Raw genomic sequence first — 19,026 nt, forward strand, 5'->3', positions numbered from 1 at the left:
AAACAGCAACCCTCTGTCTCTGCATATGTACACCATCTGTCTTATGCCGTCTGGTCATAAAGAGTATGACATTGTTACCGTCCGTGGCATTGAATGCAATGGAAGCCAGCGAGCATTTGGCCTCCCTTGATAATTTTATTTGAAAATAATAGCCAATCAGCGATGAGCTAAAATGTGAATGGTCCTGGTGCACCAAAAACAGTGTCATGGGAAGCCAGTTTGGATTTTTCTTCACTCCTATCACAGAGAAATACATAATCAATAGAAACAACTTGAATTGTTGCATCTCGTTGTGTCGTTGTCCTCCGGTGGCTAGCTAGCTAGCTAAAATTAGCCCTTTCCTAAATTAGCCATGGATGGAGATAGAGATTTGGACTTGTGTGTCACGACTTCTGCCGAAGTCGTTGCCTCTCCTTGTTCGGGCGGTGCTCGGCGTTCGACGTCACCGGTCTTCTAGCCATCATTGATCCTTTTTTCATTTTCCATTGGTTTTGTCTTGTCTCCCCACACACCTGTTTTCAATCCCATTCATTACCTGTTGTGTATTTAACCCTCTGTTTCCCCTCATGTCTTTGTCAGAGATTGTTTTATTGTCAGTATAGTGTGATTGTTGTATAGGTGCGCGTCGGGTCCTCGTACCCATGTTTGGTTTGTTTGTACATTTATTGTTATGGAGCATACTCTTGGAACTTTATTAAAAGACTCCATTTTACACTCAGTTTGACTCTCCTGCGCCTGACTTCCCTGCCACCTATTACACCTATGCGTGACATTGTGGTCATTCTGATCAAACCATAACATACATTGTGCCCCTGGACTGAGAGGATGGAAGTTCATTATGTTGCTAGATGTAGATAGCTAATGTTAACTAGCTAACGTTGCCCATGAGTTAGGCTAGCGAGCAAGCACTTTAGCCAGGTAGCCTAGGTCAACAAAAAATTAAAGAGTGTACTATATGACAGAGTCATATACTGTTTCTTCAACATGAAAGAGAGGAGGATGGCATTGGCGTTTCAGGGTGAGTCAACATGTTTTTTATACTTGCACACACACACACACACACACACACGCACACGCACACGCACACGCACACGCACACACACACAAATCAGAACCATGGACAGCCACATCACATTTAGCTTACGTTGATTGGACTAAATCATTTTTGGTATCTTTTAGTTGTTACTGTATTAGACTAAGCATAGGTGATTTGCTGATGTTGAGGTTGAAATGGTGCTGCAATAGTGGAGGCAACTCCTGTTTTATTTGCAGTGGTTCTAAATCAATAGTTGTTTAGTAGTCCGAAAATGTAGGAAACATGAACTGTCTTGATCATGCTGTATGTCAAGCAACTGATTGTTACATGCAATATGCTTTGTGGACTTCACTGGACAGAGGTTGCTCTCCGGTTCTGTGATGAAACAAAGGTGTGGTTGAATTTATTCTGTCACTAAGTGTTCTTATTGTCTCTGCCTTTAGGCCTGTATATCATGGAGGCAAGGCATGTGAACTAACAGGTTATAGAGCAAACAACGCAGTTATTACAACACAGGTTGTAATATGGCTTCCCCCTGGCTTGGCTTCCTCAGTGATTTTAACACACACAGAGAGAGAGAGAGAGAGAGAGAGAGAGAGAGAGAGAGAGAGAGAGAGAGAGAGAGAGAGAGAGAGATACTCAATCGTTACAGAGCTGCCAGTGTCCTCCTGGGTAGTCACTGTGGGTGGGGGTTTGATCAAACACTGTTAGAGAATACTCTGAAATCACAGGGTGTCCTATGCTCATACACAAGCACACACTCACACAAGTACACAGAAAACACACACCTAGACAAAAATATACACATAAGCAAACTGAAAATAGACACACACACACAAAGGCTCACAGACAAACTCAGACATTAACAAACACATAACCACACTCGCCCATTCATGGGCCAAAATGTAGCTGACACACACACATGCTGCATGCATCAACAGACTCACACACATAAGCGCACATCCTGCAGTGATTGAAAAGTTGATGGAACAGAGTAGTGGATTAACTGTTAAAGAGACGGTGGAAGTAGGGGCACGGGGGCACAGCCATGCCCTCTCGTTCAGATGGGAACAGTAATAGTGGGAATAGTTGGGTTGTTCCGCCAAATCTGGGCCTTTTGATATGTGTAACTTGGTGAACAAAATGTGTTTTAACAAGCTGTTGTCGTAAACAGCACATGTTCACCTTAATAAAAAATCTCAAGATTTAAAAAAATATTTTAAAAGGAATAGTTTCACCTCATGAAAACGACAGTTAAGTTCACGTGACAGAGTTGATGTTAAAATGATAACAATCTTTAGAAATTACTTTGTCAAAGCAACAAAATAACTAGGACTTTACAATAACGTTGAAAACTTGGAGAAATTTCGGGTTAAGTGGGTTAAAATCTTCCTGGAAGTCACAAAGGGAGGACGGAGGGATATGTCAAAATGCTGAATTTTGGCACTTTAGCAAGTTTATTCATTACTCATTTGGGTTCTCAATTTACTGTTGGGAGTTATAGTAATAGAATACACAATGTGCAATTTCGAAATTTGGTTGTCAGCAGTCACTTAATTAGCCCAATTCAGCAATTCTTTTTTAGATTGGTAAATTAGTCTAGCGGCCAGCTATCTAAACTTGTATTTAGCATGGTCAAATTACCGACCGGGGTGGGGCCCATTGATCATTAGTTATCATATTAAAAACTGCAAACATTTGCCTCCACAATATGACAAAATGAGTAGAATTGCATGAAATTAGTTATAAAATTGCTAAATCTTCTTTGCGCCCTCATCAAAGTTGCCCATCCCTAATCCAGACTATTCAAATAGTGTGACCCAGAACGGACTGCTAGTTTTTGAAATACTGCTAGTTTTTTACTAAACTGCTGTTTTCGCAAGCAAGCCCACTAACGCCTGGATCACACTGATAGCGTCATTGCACAAAATAGTACGCAGCATCATCTGGATATGTGTGAAACAAAAGTTCAACATTCACCTTCTGCTACCATTTCTGTCAAGCTGTCTAGGCCCCGGTGCATAACTGATCAAGAGGACAAGTACAAACGCTGGGATTCTGGCGTTTTAGGCAGAGTTGCAAAGAAAAAGCGATATCTCAGATTGGCCAATAAAAAGAAAAGATTAAGATGGGCAAAAGAACACAGACACTGGACAGAGGCACTGTCCTGTGGGTTGCCCCTTCACTGTTGAGACTGGTGTTTTGCGGGTAATATTTAATGAAGCTGACCCCAAACTTTTGAACGGTATATTTTACTTTATTATTTTACCCTAACCCTACCATCCCTCCCCCAATTTGCATAAACTAATGGACAACAACACTTAGAATTCTACTTCTAGCTTATACATGCTATATACATTTTTCGGACACAATATATTTTACAATAGCTATATTTTGTTGGTTTTTAGTCCCATCCTTCAGCTCCACTCAACCCCTCCCATCTATCTCTGTATACCATCCATTCTATTTGCCATATATTTGTCAACTGTGCTGTGATGTTTCGCAAAAGTTATGAACCTTTCTATACTCATGGATTCTACATATTGTAAATTAAAAATGAACATTTTCGCTTAGAGTATTATTATATTATTGATCGATTGACTATTACTTTTTAAATCACCCAGCAGAGCTATTTGCAGAGGGGGACTTTTAACTTGGCAGGCGCTCTGGGGGCCCTCCCATTTTTGGGGGCATATAAAGCACATTTCCTGAATTTCTACACAATCTAATATGACCCATGGCCCATCTAGCCATTTATATTTAGAACAACAAAAAGTAAGCAAAAATGCCCACAGTCATCAAGCTAGGTAAGAGATGATTAAATATGTTTAAGTGATTGATAAGACTGAACCAGATCCATGATAATTCATCAATCAATTTTGTGTTGCACCTTGAACCAATAGCCTAGAAAATGAACAACTCTTACAAATAAAGTACAAAGACAACTTTTGATTGTCTTTAAGACATCGTATGAATCAAATTTCAGCCAGACCACCCAGCCAACCCGAGCCTCCTATAATCCCGACCCCCTCCAGTCTTAACTCAACTCTCTCCCCAACACAACTTCCTTCCCATCTTTTTTTAAAATATATATCTCAAGGGAAAGGTTTAGAAAACGAAAGATGAATGAAAATGGAAAAAAACTAAAACAGGGAGACATGCTATAGACATGCTGAGATAAAAGAACATACTCTTTGACAGAATTCAGCTAGAACACAACATATGCAAATAATATTACGTCTCCTTTTGTGCTTTACACGTCCAGCAGACTAATAGCATTATTGAGTGCATGATATTCAGTTTCACTGGGTTATAGTACCTTCTATGGATGGTTTTTACCTTTTGCGTGTAGGGGGCAGTATTTTTGTTTTTGGCTTAAAAACGTACCCATTTGAAACTGCCTATTTCTCAGCCCGAGAAACTAGAATATGCATATAATTGTCAGATTGGGATAGAAAACACTCTAAAGTTTCCAAAACTGTCAAAATATTGTCTGTGAGTATAACAGAACTGATATTGCAGGCGAAAACCTGAGGAAAATCCAATCAGGAACTGCCTCTTATTTTGAAACCTCTCTGTTCCTATGCATGCATATCCTCCATTTAAAGGGATATCAACCAGATTCATTTTTATATGGCTTCCCTAAGGTGTCAACAGTCTTTAGACATAGTTTCAGGCTTTTATTATGACAAATGAGCGAGAAGGATCACATTGCATAAGTGGATAGGTGGGGGCTCTCAGAGTGAGTTTTGCGCAACAGAGTAAAGCGGCCATTGTGTCTCCCTGTCCTATTGAAAAAGCTACACTCCCGGTTGATATATTATTGAATATACAGTATATTTTAAAAACAACCTGAGGATTGATTATAAAAAACATTTGACATGTTTCTGTGGACATTATGGATATTATTTGGAATTTTCGTCTGCGTTGTCGTGACGGCTCTTTCCTGTGGATTTCTGAACATAACACGACAAACAAACAGAGTTATTTTGGATATAAAAAATAATCTTTATGGAACAAAAGGAACATTTGTTGTGTTACTGGGAGTCTCGTGGGTGAAAAAATCCGAAGATCATCAAAGGTAAATGATTAATTTGATTAAACTTCAGTAATTTATGTCTGACATTATGAACATGATTGGGCATTCTAACATATCTGTATCCATTTATCATCATCAATAGCATCTCCCAAGTTTTCCTCACACTTTTTTTTGTAAATGTTTTGTGTCATCGGGAAAAGCCTCTATCAAACTTTGATACTGTTTAGAGATAAACTTTTGCGGTTTGTCAGACTGCCTTAAAATAGAATCTGACTTGTCCCATGTTTGCTCAACAGAGAGAATAAAGTGTTGTATCTGCAATAATTTACCTCACCTCTGTCACAGACTGGTCCTCTTTGAATGCCTGACATTGCTGGGACCCCTGTCACCATCTGATCCTGCTACGACCTGATGAGCATAGTGTTGTGTATTGAATGCACTAGAGGGCTACATTCCGCAGGATGCCCGCTGGACCTGTGGTCTCCACACAGATCATTGTGACAGGGTCTGCATTTTTCATGTTGCTGGAGGGAGCGGGTTGTCAGAAAAACGATTTTGGGATGAAAATATTTTGGTTGTCCCACAGATTATTTTGAAACAGTCCTCTTGCTGCTTTGTTTACCTTAGCCTACCTATTGTATTAAAAGCACATATTTTTTGCGTTATTCACACACAGAATTCGCTGCTTCAACTTCAGTAGCCTACCTATCCTAGTTTGGCGTGAGAGTTCAAGTGCTCCTAGTAATGTGTGGTCTCAATGAAATAGACTAGGCTGCCTACATGTTCGGAGAATCACATGGCAGTTAACTTGAATATAAAATTAACTTAAATAGGATTAGACTGTAGTTTACTGCAGTGTCTGTAAATAAATATTGACAATGAAAAGAAATGGAGGGCGCTCAACCAACGTGAGTCGAAGTGCAAACAAAACATGTGATCATGATGGAAAAGGAAAAGGCGCACATAAATTAGGCTATGGATTATCCAATTATTTGTCTGTGTCTGCAAATTGTCCTCCTCAAAGGTAGGCTATATCCTATAGGACTATGCAAAATGTAGCAAGTGTCTCTGTCATCATTCATGCTGCCTCCAGTTCAGTAGCCATACCTGCGTGATCAGGTGCGCGTGTGGTCTCAATTAAATAGAGTAGGCTATAGCCTATGTATACACGAGGGGAGGAGCATGGGACAGTTTTCTTTCCAAGGAAATTTACTTCCCGTGCTGGTCCAGCCAGCCTTCTAGAAGCGTTGCCTTCACACAGCCTGTCAGCCCGCTCAGTGGTGACTGTGTAAACCTAAATCCAGTTGCTCCAAAATTCCTACCCGACCGCTCGGAGGCGTCCCCGTGGTCCTAAATGACACCGTTGCCTTGTTTTGGAAGGGGGGGGGGGGTTCAAAATGTGGAGGGGACATGTCTCCCCCATCCCCAGTGAAAGTTGCACCCATGGATCACAGCATGGAGTTGACACTGAAACCTTCACTGCACTTCATCCAGAACACAGAGGTGACAAATCCAGAATCAGACAGAGAGAGATGGAGGGAGGAGGGAAAAGAGAGAGAAAGAGACTAAGACATGATCATGTTCTTTTACATAAAGATGTATTTTATTTGTACTGCGATACTGGCTAGGCCATCTGTCAATAGCTTTATTTTAACACCAACCATCATGGGGAGACATCCTCTCTAAATATATCCCTTTTCACTTCTCTATGATGTATTCTACAGTGGAAAGGATTCAGGATAACACACACACACAGACACTGATAAATGGTCTGTGCATCATTTTTACTGTCAGAGCTGCCATAGCAACATTAGTGGGCAGAAGAGTTGAAAGGGAAAGTTTAGGAGTGTTTTTATTCTGAAGAATCTCCCCTTGTTATTCTACTGGGCTGTAGAGCAATGGGAGGGTTTTAACAGTAAGCATTGAAACGCACATAGAGCACAGACATGTACGTGTCAGTAGGGCAGGTTGTGTGTTCTGTTTTACATTTTCAACTATCACCACTTCACAGTCTATTCACAGCTTATTATCATACCTTTTTACTCTACTCTATCTTGTAAATTGCACACATCTTTTTACCTACTGTAACTTTTACTCTTACATTCTCACCCTACTTTTTACAGGCTGGTACAAACTCATTTGATTTGCCAGGAACATCTCCTGTAATGTAAGAACCTGGTGTCTGAGTCCTTTTTCTCAAAAGTGCGAGAGCAGTAAGTGATGGAATCTATTTCCTCCCACACTGCCACACAGTTATGCTGTGTTAAACAGTGATAGGCTGAATGCAGAGAGAGAGGGAGAGATGGAGAGAGAGAGAGCAGTCCCATGCTGATAGTCTTCCTCTGTAGGTAATGTTCTCATCCCTTTACCTCCGGCATTCCACTGTGCAGGAGCAGCATCTGCTAGAAGTCTCAGCACTCTCAGAAACTCCCACACGTACTGTACACACACACATACAAACAGAAAGATGATGCTGAGCACTCCTCTGGGGTAAAGGTACACCAGACAGCTCTCAGGTATAGTGCAGAATATTTCTAAGATGCTCCAAGCTCCATGTTCCAATCTCATTTATATAATAAAGTGATTGGTTTATTTTGTAGAATAGTGTAACTACTACAAATATTATAAATTAATATAAAGACTGATTTCGGTAAAGCGACTCTGCACAAAGTCTCCACTAGAGTGAGTTGTTTCACTGAGATTCAGGGCTTTATTTTCCTCTGTAATTCTGTAATTTACCTGTCTTACATCAGCATGCTTGCAATAAGTTTTAAGTTCCTCGGCATACACATCACAGACAAACTGAATTGGTCCACCCACACAGACAGCGTCGTGAAGAAGGCGCAGCAGCGCATCTTCAACCTCAGGAGGCTGAAGAAATTCAGTTTGTCACCAAAAACACTCACAAACTTCTACAGATGCACAAGGACAGGACACCTACACCAGGACACCTACACCATCCGATGTTACAGGAAGGCCATAAAGATCATTAAGGACAACACCCACCCGAGCCAGTGCCTGTTCACCCCGCTATCATCCAGAAGGCAAGGTCAGTACAGGTGCATCAAAGCTGGGACCGAGAGACTGAAAAACAGCTTCTATCTCAAGGCCATCAGACTGTTAAACAGCAACCACTAACATTGAGTGGCTACTGCCAACACACTGACTCAACTCCAGCCACTTCAATAATGGGAATTGATGGGAAAGGATGTAAAATATACCACTAGCCACTTTAAACAATGCTACCTAATATAATGTATACATACCCTACATTATTAATCTCATATGTATACGTATATACTGTACTCTATATCATCTACCGCATCCTTATGTAATACATGTATCACTAGCCACTTTAACTATGCCACTTTGTTTACATACTCATCTCATATGTATATACTGTACTCGATACCATCTACTGTATCTTGCCTATGCTGCTCTGCACCATCATTCATTCATATCTTTATGTACATATTCTTTATCCCCTTACACTGTGTATAAGATATTAGTTTTGGAATTGTTAGTTAGATTACTTGTTGGTTATTACTGATTGTCGGAACTGGAAGCACAAGCATTTCGCTACACTCGCATTAACATCTGCTAACCATGTGTATGTGGCAAATAACATTTGATTTGATTTGAATCAGATGGAAGGGGTGGGAATATTTGTGGCCTGTCCTTAAAAACATGATCCAAAGTGCACATTTCAGGCAGCGCTTGTAGGGATATTTAACCTCTACCGGACCAATTGCATTTCTGTTCAAAATGTTGTATCTAAACTGCCCAAATATGCATCATTTGTTTATTAATAACTTTTTATGTTCAACATTGTGCACTCTCCTCAAACAATAGCATGGTATTATTTCACTGTAGTTGCTACTGTAAATTGGAGACGTAATCAAACTCACAAATGCTGATGTTCCAGATACTCAACTAGTCTAAAGAAGGCCAGTTGTACTGCTTCTTTAATCAGCACAACAGTTTTCAGCTGTGCTAACACAATTGCATAATTGCATAATAGCCTTTTAAAATTATCAACTTGGATTAGCTAACACAATGTGCCATTGGAACACAGGAGTGATTGTTTCTGATAATGGGCCTATGTACGGCTATGTAGATATTCCAATAGTCTGCAATAGTCATATACAACATTAACAATGTATACACTGTATGTCTGATCAATTTAATGTTACCTGATCACTGATAACGGTGAGACAACCTATAGGGAGGAGGTCAGAAACCTGGCTGTGTGGTGCCCGGACAACTACCTCTCCCTCAACGTGATCAAGACAAAGGAGATGATTGTGGACTACAGGAAAAGGAGGACCGAGCACGCCCCCATTCTAATCGACGGGGCTGTCGTGGAGCAGGTTGAGCGCTTCAAGTTCCTTGGTGTCCACATCACCAGCAAACTATCATGGTCCAAGCAAACCAAGACAGTTGTGAAGAGGGCACGACAAAATATTTTCCCCATCAGGAGACTGAAAAGATTTGGCATGGGTCCTCAGAGCCTCAAAAAGTTCTACAGCTGCACCATCGAGAGCATCCTGACTGGTTGCATCACTGCCTGGTATAGCAACTGCTCGGCTTACGATCACAAGGCACAGAGGGTATTGCGTACGGCCCAGTACATCACTGGAGCCAGGCTTCCTGCCATTCAGGACTTCTATACCAGGCATGTCAGAGGAAGGCCCTAAAAATTGTCAAGACTCCAGCAACCCTAGTCATAGACTGTTCTCTCTGCTACCGCACGGCAAGCGGTACCAGAGCGCCACATTTAGGTCGAAAAGGCTTCTCAACAGCTTCTAACCCCAAGCCATAAGACTCCTGAACAGCTAATCAAATGTCTACCTAGACTATTTGCGTTGCCCCCTCTTTTACACTGCTGCTATTCTCTGTTTATTATCTATGCATAGTCACTTTAACTCTACATGTACATATTACCTCACTTACCTCGACTAACCGGTACACCCTGTATATAGCCTCGCTATTGTTATTTTACTGCTGCTCTTTAATTATTTACTTTAATTAATATTTTTTTTTCTATTTTTTTTTTTACCTAACATATTTTTCTTAAAACTGCATTGTTGTAAGGACTTGTAAGTAAGCATTTCACTGTAAGGTCTACATATCAGGGCACAAGGCGAGATGCAGACACAGGAGGCAGATGGTTGAAGTCTTAGATGTTTATTGATCCAAATGGGGCAGGCAAGAGAATGGTCGTGGACAGGCAAAAGGTCAGAACCAGATCAGAGTCCAGGAGGTACAGAGTTTGGCGCATGTGACCAATACAGTTTGATTTGATTTGTTTTGGACGTGCGTAAACCCCCCTCCATGATGTAGGCTACTGTGAATGTGTCCATGCTCATCATGAAACAAAAGATGAGAGCCTATAGAGTATTTAGAAGTTTAGAAGTTATTTTCCTGTAACAAATGTTTGCTTTCCGTTTCATATTTTGAAAACCCAAGCCCTCCATGGGCTACCTTTACCTACCCAGGCCACATATAACAAATGCTCGTTCAACAGCAATGCGTCGTGTCTTTTTTATCCTGACGATGTTATTAAATTTTTTACATGTATTTATCATTGTAAAAAAAATAAAGGAAGATCACTTGTTTTTAATACCTCTTGCATGTACCCTGATTGATTGATTCATATTATGCTGCACAAAGATAAATAACATACGTTTTTCAAAACTAATCCAATCAGTTAGTTCAATTTACTGAAATGGTTGTTCCAGTCTAAATGGTTTAGGTTGTTTTTTTAATCCATATTCCTAACCCTCATTCTGAACACATTACTTTGAAAGAACACATTACTTTGCAAGTCATTATAATGTGACTTCCAGGCTTGATGTGGCCTGTAAACCAGGAGGATCCTAAAACCCATGTGTTAAGAGTAAAATTTGGCCATCAAAGTAAGGCATTATAATAGATTTAATGTATTGTCATACACTGTTCCATTTTTATGGTAACATTTGCCTACAGTAACAACTCAATTGGTGAAGCCGACAGGGCTGACAGCAAAATCAACAACTATGTCTCTGTCACTAACAAATACAGTCATGGGTGGTAACTCTACAATTGACTCGAAAAGGCAAGGTACTCTGGGAAAAATGAAAATAAATTTAACTCTGAAAAGTGTGGACCAGTAATGTCAATTATATTTCTGTTATTTAGTGAAATTTCCTATTTATGTAAAGTTATTTGATGTGTGAATATGAATTTATTCCACTTTTGGTTATTAAAACGGAGTCACATAGTAAATTTGAATCATTATCATGTGCTCCCTTTTTACACTGCATTTCTGGGTACTGTGAACACAACTATGTAGTCACAACTGAGACTGAGAGAGGTAACGAAACCCACCTCCGCGTTCGCAGTCGCAACCGACTGACTGACAGACAGACGGCAGACTAATGCATGCTCAATCAAATGCTGAGGCTGCAAGAACAGAAGAGGATTTCAACCAAGTTGTTTTTTTATGACAAATAACATTGAGCTACGAATAAGTTTATTCTAACTATATTTATTACAAACCAGATAAAACACCAGGAACTTTACAAATGGTACATGTCTGACAGGAATGGTATATAAATTACTTTTGGTCTGAAATGTTTGTGATATCATAAACACTATCTCAGAGTTAGTTTAGAAGTGCTTCAGAAATTTATTTAGCATTCCCAACTCAAACAAGTTAAGAAATAAAACCCACCCATTCTTGAGGCAAAATGTTGATGAGTACAGTACATGGCGGAATACCTTTCAACAATTCATAAATATAATATTTGTGAACAACTCGTTCATACAAAGTTAATGATCAGATTTATGATCAAAGGTTTCAGCGCATCTGCTCGTCAGCGAGTCTGGAGCTTTGAGTCATCAGAGAACACTAACTCAATATTTTAAAGGAGAAGTAAAACTACATTTAAAAAAAACTGCCATTACCGTAAATGTCCATTACCCCCTAAAACCAGCTCTGGACTGTTTACATCAAAATCAAATGTTGTTTCTGCCTTGATCTTCTTCTCTCAAAGTAGTGCCAATGTACATTTCAAGTTCTAATTCTGCGTAAAGGAAGTACATGTAAATCATTTTGTGTTAACAAGTAAAAATCTGCTTGGAATTAAAAATCAATCACTTAAAAATGAAAAAAGTTTGAATGCTGCTCAGCTCTCCCTTATCTCCTTTCCTATTCTCTCACTTATCCCCCCTTCCCCATCTTATCATCCCTCCCCATCTCACATCCTCTCCTTTTCTCCCCTCATTTCTTCTCCTCTCTTATGTGCTCCTCCTATTTCCTTAGCTCTTCTCATCCTCTCTCTCTCTATCTCCCTCCTCACCTCTCCTCTGTTCTCGTTCTTCTGGGCATGACTTCAGTGGGTTTTCCTTCACCCACAGAGAGTTGGCTTGTTTCTTGTTTCCAGCTGAACCCCACCCCTTCAGCTTGATTGACAGCATCATGATGACAATTGCCAGGATACAGACAAGCGGGATGAAGACGAGTATAACTAATCCAGTGGGGAATCATGGTTCAGACAGCAACTCAGACTGAAGTTCTGGAGAGGGAGAGAACAGAGGAAGGTAAGATAAAAACCAACACATTGTGATTCAGTTGTATTTGTATAGTCCGACATCATGGACTCATAATTTATGACATCATACCTATTGGTCGCCATACAGTGAGGCTGGTTCTGCCTGATTGGTTGGAGGCGCTACATTCCCAGTTGCCGTCATGACTGTACTTGTACTGATCCACATGGCACTGGTAAACTCCACTGTCATCCTGACGAGCTCCCTGTAGACCCAGCAGAAAGGTACCATGAGTGTTACTGGAGAAGATCAGCCTCCCCTTCTGGGCCTGGAGCACATGGTTGTCATCTGGGTGTTTCAGGGTGCCATCATGGCCTAGAATCCCCAGGGGAACCCTGTGAGAGGTTCTACGCCTCATGTAGAACCAGGTGAGTGCGTAGAGAGAGGCAGGGTCACCTGAGGTCAAAGTGCAGGTCAGCTCCACCTGCTTCCTCTCTCTGAACTCCATGTCCAGATCTGTCTTGTTAACACTGAGGTCACTGACTGGGAGAGAGAGACATAGAGACAGAAAGAGAGAGACTCAAGACAGAGAAACTGTAAATTATGACAACAAGATACTCTATAGATCTGATATACATTGCATGTTCTTCTACCGATGCAGTATTTTGTTGCCTTGTCATCAGGATAATTCACCCGTAGGTGGAGTTCCATAGCTGCAGAAGAGGACAGGAGATTGTACAATACGCCGTGAGGATCCTGTAGCCACTCCTCCACCACACAGTAGTACCTCCCCCTGTCCCAGCTACGGGATTGTCGAATGGTTAGTTCGAAGCTCCACCTCTCACGTCTTCTCATACTGATTCGCTGTTCTGTGCGTAATTCCGCCCCTAGTGTTATCACTACATCGCGGTCTGAGCTGAGGACGGTCTGGTTCCCCACCCCCTTCTTCTGGGCCAACCAGGTGACAGCGAAGCGGGATGAGTTAGAAGTTGCCTTGACAACGGAGCATTCCATCTGTATGACTGTGTTGATGCTCTGATCCAGAGGGGAGGGGCTAGAGGACAGGGTAAGTACACCCTCTGGAAGAGAGAGAGAGAGAGAGAGAGAGAGAGATAAAGAAAGTGTGATGGAGGCTGAGACCCTAACCCCAGGTTGACCTGTAACCTTTGACCTTACCTACCTGGAGTCTGGACCAACACAGCCAGCAGGTTGGAGTTCTGCGGATTCCTGTGTCTCTCTTGCAGGAACACTGAGATCACACACTGACAGCGCCCTGCCTCCCTGTGGTTTGCTCTGATGATGCGGAGGATGTGATGCACCTCCCCCTTGCTGGTGGTCACCCTCAACTGGTAGTTACTCTGGTCGCCGCGCCACATGATGTCACCGGTGTGCAACAGTGTCAGGATGTTGTCCGGGGCCGACCCCCCTCGCGCTGCAGGCTCCACGTCACAGTGACCGGGAGGGAGGGCCCTCGAACCCGACACACACCAGCTCCACCTCAAACCCCCCTGTCACCTCAATACCGCGACTCTTCAGGTCCACCGTTATCAGAGACTCTGCAGGCCGAGGACAATGCTGACATATCACTGATGACAACTGTCAGGTTTTTTAGGGCCAACTCTTCTAGTGGCTGTAAGGGCAAGGAGATTCAATCGAATCCATCTGACATGTGAGACAACAGTGGTCAGACGTAAAGTTATTGATTTCTACATAGATAACCTGGGAGCTGAAAGCTTACCTCATGCTACATGTCTCAGTTAATATACCAACACTGTCTCCAATAACTTGAAGAATTCATCTGTGCCGAGTTAAATTAAATATCCATGGAAATCAATGAGGCAAACAAATGTTTAGTTTTCACTTTTCTGTTATGTTTGACCACCAGGGTGACACACACACACTCTCTCTCTCTCTCTCTCTCTCTCTCTCTCTCTCTCTCTCTCTCTCTCTCTCTCTCTCTCTCTCTCTCTCTCTCTCTCTCTCTCTCTCTCTCTCTCTCTCTCACACACACACACAGTGCTCTTACCCACAGGACAGACCTCCACGATGCAGTCTTGTGATTGGCTGCTGGTTTTTTTGGCATCACCATTGGTTTCCGTGGTCCACTCGGATACAGTGCACTGATAGGCTCCTGCGTCAGAGGGCTTAACCTCACTCAGCTCTAGGGTGAATGTGTCTGCTGTGGGACGCATGGTACGAACGTTTCACTGCCCCAACTCTGCCCCCGGTTCCATCACACCCACCCGGCTTAGGCTGGTAACATAACTGAAGGGGCCCATTGTCGTGGAGACTGATCGGTATTTCCAGGTGACGGAGAGCTGACCCTTGACCCCGCTCACTCTACAGGCGAGTTGTAGCTCGTCAACGCTCACCTTTTGGTTCTCCATGGCAACGGCCAAACCTCTCTCTGAGAACAGAAAAAAAGAAGGTGCTGAGTGTGAGAAGTGTTTGTGTGGTACATGTGTAATAACAGAGGTCAGAGTCAGGTCAATGCACAAACTAAAGTTATTGAGGATATTGAGGTTCTGTTGTTGCTTGATGTAGCAGCCATTTGGGAAGCTGATGAAACACCTACCGCATTACATTGGGTGCATTTATAGTGTATCGGTTTTGTCAAGTCGCCTTTCAAAGTCAAAATGTGTTGCATTATGGGGATAAAACTTCTCCCACCTGTGCCTACATGTCGACTCCATGAACTTCACAAAAACCATGTGATCAGTTGACTGCAAGTTTCTGCAGCTGCTCTTAACCAACTGCATCCTGTACACAGCCCATCCTGTACACAGCCCATCTGTAAACAGCACACCCAAGTACCTCAACCCCATATTGTTATTTTTGTTGTTGTTGCTCTTTTGCACCCCAGTATCTCTACGTGCACATCATCATCTTCACATCTATCACTCCAGTGTTAATGCTAAATTGTAATTATTTCGCCTCTATGGCATATTTATTGCCTTATCTCCCTAATCTTACTATATTTGCAAACTCTGTACATAGATTTTTCTATTGTGTTATTGACTGTACGCTTGTTTATTCCATGTGTAACTCTGTGTTGTTGTATGTGTCGCACTGCTTTGCTCTATCTTGGCCAGATCGCAGTTGTAACTGAGAACTTGTTCTCAACTGGTCTATCTGTTTTTTAATATTTTTTAATTTCACCTTTATTGAACCAGGTAGGCCAGTTGAGTACAAGTTCTCATTTTTAACTGCGACCTGGCCAAGATAAAGCAAAGCAGTGCAACAAAAACAACAACACAGAGTTACACATGGGATAAACAAACGTACAGTCAATATAAATAAAGGTGACATAAAATAAAATAAATAAAAATCCTGCAGCTATCGCCTGCACTGTGGGAGGCTCTATTGTCAACCAATTATTACAGTGTTTTTGCTGGACCCACACAAACGTTACCAAAAACGTGGCTGGAACTGGAACTAACTTTGCAGCAATTTCATGTATACAGTGAGTATATACACATGAATGGATATTTGATACCTGTACAGTACAGTTTGTCAGTGTGTGATATGGAGGCTCTAAACTGGTTATTTCGACATTGTAGAGAAAAACCTTCATAAACAAAGACAGCTACGTGTGTTCACACCGCCATATTGATCTGAGCCTTGCTGTTTGAAAACCACTACAGTGGATGCATCTCCCCTGTCGACGTCTGTCTGTACTCATCTTCAATAGCTTATATAATTCAAACACACCCTCTAACTCTGACTCAGGGCCTGATGACTCATCTGTAGTTCTAATTTGGATTTGCTTCTTACAAGATTACTCACTTGTGGCTTTGATTCTGATTGGCTTCTTACTAGTATACTCACCTGTAGCTTTGATTCTGCTCAGTGTCAGGTCACTCACCTATAGCTCTGATGGTGATAGGCTCGGTGGTTGACTCCTGGCTGGGTCCCTGTGTGAAGACCCCGTTCCTATCCCTCTCCTGTGACCAGGCCCTGCAGTGGTACACTCCCTAGTCCTGGGTTCTGACGGGCCGCAGGGTAAACAGGTGTGTCTTCTCCCCCGTCTGCACAGCTCTCAGCTCGCCCCCGCTCTCTCTCCCACCGTACTCCGGCCCCACAGACAGGACGCAAGTTGGCCCAATCTGGGCCAGTTCCTGGTTGTCTTTGACCCAGGCCACAGAGAGAAAATGCCCTTGCTAGGCCCTAGGCATCCACAATACACTGCATGGCAAGATCCCCCCCTCCTGGAGCTGTGCTTTGAGCACGGTCATAAGTACCACCATAGAGCCAGAACCCTGGTCGGGAGCCGCCTATGACAGAGAGAGACAGAATTTCACTCACAACTACTTCTCAGACAGAAAGGAAACTCATCACTCATAATCACCTCTGAGACACAGGAAACCCTAAAACAGAATTTAGTTACAGGAAATCGGACAAAAGCAGGACTGGGCATTCGTGTATAAGTTCTCTTAACCCATAATTCCTCTTAGCCAAACACAAACACAAACACATTGCATGGATGTGTAAACATAATCGGGTCCAAGGCTAAGGCTGGGAAGCAGAAAACACACTGAGGTGTTTCTCACCCATGGCTTTGACCTCCCAACGTGGTTGCCTGTGCGTCTTTATGGGAGATTGGGTACCAGCTCAGGTCCGGGTCTTGGATCCACTCCTGGGAATGGCAGTAGATCCTCCCTGCGTCGGACAGCTCAATCCTGGTCATCTTCAGCCTGTATGTGGCCTCCTCCAGCTTGTCCAGACCAATGAACCCTGCCTGGTACCGTCCCTCAAACCCCTGACCCAGACTCACCGTCAAATCACGGTCCAGAGAGATGATGGGGCGGGGAAAGGCCTCCCCGTCTCCATGGAGATACCAGGTGACGGACAGGTGGGTGTGCTGGAAGGTGTTGCTGGAAGCGAGGCATTGCAGGGTTAGGGCACCCCCCTCTGATAGGCTGAAGGAAGCGGGGCCAGTGTAGGCAGTGGTCAGGGTGTCCTTGATCACTATGCAAACAGGACTTGAGGGATGGATATCAACACTACAGTAGACAGGGGTTAATGTGATTGACAGATTAAGTTCAAGTAACCAGAGTTAGTTAAGTAATGGTTTGTGAATTATACAGATATGGCAGACAAAGAAGGTATTGTCATTTAGGCAGTAAAAAATAACGTTACACTTCAATGTGGCATTAGCATTGTACGTCCCGTTATATTCTAACTCTGACTTTGGGGTGTGGCACTCATACTCGCCCTCGTCCCCCTCCTCCAGACTCTTCACGTGGAAGAGGACTGAGGTCACTGACCGGCACTCCAGAGTGATGCCACCGCCCCTGACGAGGACGCCGTACGCTGCCATGGCATAGTTGTTGTCGTCTGTGCTGATGATCTGGATTTCACAGGTGGGTCTGTTTGGCTTGTAGATGGACATACTGAAGTCCTGCCGGGCTGCCGGGTTAGAGAAGCCACTCACGTTGCAGGACATGAAGAAAGGGTAGCCAATCACATGACACAGAGCGCCAGACTGCACCTCCACAAGCATCGTAGCCCCGCCTAGATGGAGAACATAAGAAAAAAGAGGAAGATTATATTCTCAGACAAGTATTTCTGGCTTCAAATGTTTTTTATGGTTTCAGTCTGCACTGTCCTCCTCTTGTCAATAAACTAAGAAAACTGCATTCATATCGCCAAAGTTATGTCTCAACTGTAGTAGTTTGAGAACAGACACAGCTCCAGCTCAAAGACTAAAACCTGCTGTAGAGGAGGTTTGAATGTGCTGCAAATCACAATGTGTAATAACTGCTGCAACATTGCCTTCTGACAGAAATCATCTTCCAGGGTTTGTGTTCAATTAATTGTTTTCATAGCGCCTGTTTGATGAAAGCAGAAACATCATGTGACTCATTCCCAGTAGACGTTGGCTGATATGCCAAGGCTATTTCATAACATTTCATCAGCAGACCAACCATGTAGAAAACAGGTTTTACAAACACTGATTTAGAACTATGGCCATTTCAACAGTCCACCCCATCATCTGATAAAAGGACACTAAAATGCAACTCAACACTTTTCACTTTGCTAATAGTAAAAGAGAACTGACAATCTGCACAAACTTTTGTTTCTTTAATATGCAGATACATTTTCATAAATTGATACAGGGGACTGTATAAAATGTTACACATTACATTTCTGTGTACTTTAATGTGCATAATGTTCTTCTTTATTTTGCAAACTAAAAGGTAACCCTGGGTAGGAGTGGAGGGGTGTGTGTAGACCTGATGGTACTCTTACCTCATTGGATGAGTCCACTCAAGAAGACCAGGAGACTGGTCCTCCACTGGTACTGCTTGACGCAACCCATCCTGCCCCAAATTGACCAACACGCCAGGCCAAACTACACACTAAGCACACAGCTGTATCAACTACACACCAGTAGAAGTTATCTGACATCTGTCTG

General features: G+C 42.5%; 1 pseudogene; it reads right to left on the reverse strand.

Moving 5' to 3' along the window:
- Window positions 1-1,675: 1,675 nt before the first annotated feature.
- Window positions 1,676-18,380, reverse strand: LOC135546834 (immunoglobulin superfamily member 2-like; annotated as a pseudogene).
- Window positions 18,381-19,026: the final 646 nt, after the last annotated feature.

Source organism: Oncorhynchus masou, chromosome 10 (assembly GCF_036934945.1).
Source record: "Oncorhynchus masou masou isolate Uvic2021 chromosome 10, UVic_Omas_1.1, whole genome shotgun sequence".
In the NCBI taxonomy this organism is placed as follows: domain Eukaryota; kingdom Metazoa; phylum Chordata; class Actinopteri; order Salmoniformes; family Salmonidae; genus Oncorhynchus; species Oncorhynchus masou.